General features: G+C 45.0%; 1 non-coding gene across 1 annotated transcript; it reads left to right on the top strand.

The window, feature by feature from the left end:
• Window positions 1–763: 763 nt before the first annotated feature.
• Window positions 764–835, top strand: Trnas-gga (transfer RNA serine (anticodon GGA)). Its single transcript has one exon. It is a non-coding gene; the product is annotated as a tRNA-Ser (tRNA).
• The last annotated feature ends 1,010 nt before the right edge of the window (window positions 836–1,845 follow it).

The raw sequence follows: 1,845 nt of genomic DNA, 5'->3' as shown, positions 1-1,845 counted from the left end.
CATCTTGTAATACAGTTGTTGTTTTGTATTGGTACCTGGCAATAAAAAGTAAATATCAATATGAAGGCGATAGAGTACATAGAAAATACATATTATGCTATAAAAAAAAAAACAATCATTTTTATAACGGCTGTGTCAACGTTGACGCGGACGCGAGTAGGCGCAGTGTGGCATTAACAGCTGCCAAAATATGTGAAGCTCACCTGTCACGAACCACGGGAACACGGAGAGCGGAGTGTGTCGTCTGCGCTACGATCCGATCTTTGTCCAGCGTGCCGTCTGCAACGGTACACCCGTATTTCAGCCAGGTGACACCAGAAATGACTTATAGCAGATACTACAGTCCCGTGCATGTCTACCCAAGAATGAGCGTTATTCTTCGGCTTGCAAGAACGAAGGGTTCAGCATAGGTACCGTTGTCGAGGCTGTGTGAAACCGAAACTATAACAGCTGTTAACGAATGGAAACAACTCAGGGAAAAGAGGTGCTGACGCCAGGAATCGAACCTGGGTCTTCTGATTCTGGGACTTCTGAGTTGTTTCCATTCGTTAATTTCTGGGCGTTTGAGGCTTACTTGTCTGTGTCGTCCGTAATTGTTGGTCTGCCTCGGCCAAATCTCGTTGCTTACGTCGTTTACAATCGCCCTGCCTCGTGTCTGAATGAGAGAGTGAGTGAGAAAGATGCAAGAGAGAATGGGAATAGCGTGGTTGGTTGTCCGTCCCCCCCGTACTTGAGGCACTCAATGGCTCAAGGGAAACGGCGTGCTGGTGTGGTGTAGCGGTTAGCATATCTGACCGGAAATCAGAAGACCCAGGTTCGATTCCTGGCGTCAGCACCTCTTTTCCCTGAGTTGTTTCCATTCGTTAATTTCTGGGCGTTTGAGGCTTACTTGTCTGTGTCGTCCCTAATTGTTGGTCTGCCTCGGCCAAATCTCGTTGTTTACGTCTATAACAGCTGTTGTCGTGAGAATAACGGCGAAACTGTCATCTTACTAATAGGTATAATTATTAACACTTCAGTGCAATTTTTCTCTACATTATTACCTTGACACTCTGTACACGGCACCTTGACTGTAAAGAAGACCGCTGGTGCGAGAGAGTTGGTTAAGAGCTACAAAAATCAATCGAAACGGGAAGAAAACACAGACGTCACAGACAAGGCGATTATGTTGTGTGTGTCGTCTGGGTTTTGTTTTTGTTTTATGTTTGTTTTTTTCCTGTTTCGCCGCGTTTTTTGTAGAGCCTTTATACTGTGCCAGGAGTGCAAGGAGCAGAACTGGTCCTTCAGGTTTCATTTTATTCACCCTAACCTCGCTACCTTGTTCACCCTAAGCTAGTGTAGTTATGCGTGCAGTTACGCATCTTCATATGTTTGGCACTACAAAGTCATTGTTATCATCAGAATCTAAGCCTAAGCTGAGACAAACTGCAAGGAAATTCAGTGCTCCTATGATTTTGCTGCTCAAATGAGTCCGTATTTCCCTCCTTGAACAACTGCTGCACAATGCTGCTAGGGTCGGGTCACTGGAGTCGTGTCATCAGGTAACCTGTTCAACAGGGACGTTTGCAAATCCTCACCAGACTGGCTTTGTTTACGCGTGTTGTTACTGATTTTACGAAGTTCGAAAACCACTTCGTCGAATGTTTAACTGGTGCATGTTGACGCAGGGTCGCAAGGTCAGAACACACTATGTACAAGCACGTACAAATGGCAGAGCTCAATTTAATTTTGATTTAGCATGTTCATGATCTGTTTAGAGCATGGAGAATATCTCCTCACACATGCATTCGCGTAGTTCAAATTTGGTATTCGCTGGACAAAGTCGTATTTTCCGCCCAAACGAAA

The sequence above is a fragment of the Ornithodoros turicata genome, chromosome 1 (genome assembly GCF_037126465.1).
Source record: "Ornithodoros turicata isolate Travis chromosome 1, ASM3712646v1, whole genome shotgun sequence".
In the NCBI taxonomy this organism is placed as follows: domain Eukaryota; kingdom Metazoa; phylum Arthropoda; class Arachnida; order Ixodida; family Argasidae; genus Ornithodoros; species Ornithodoros turicata.
The sequence above is the reverse complement of the archived record's forward strand: the minus strand, read 5'-3'. Positions and strand labels throughout refer to the sequence as shown.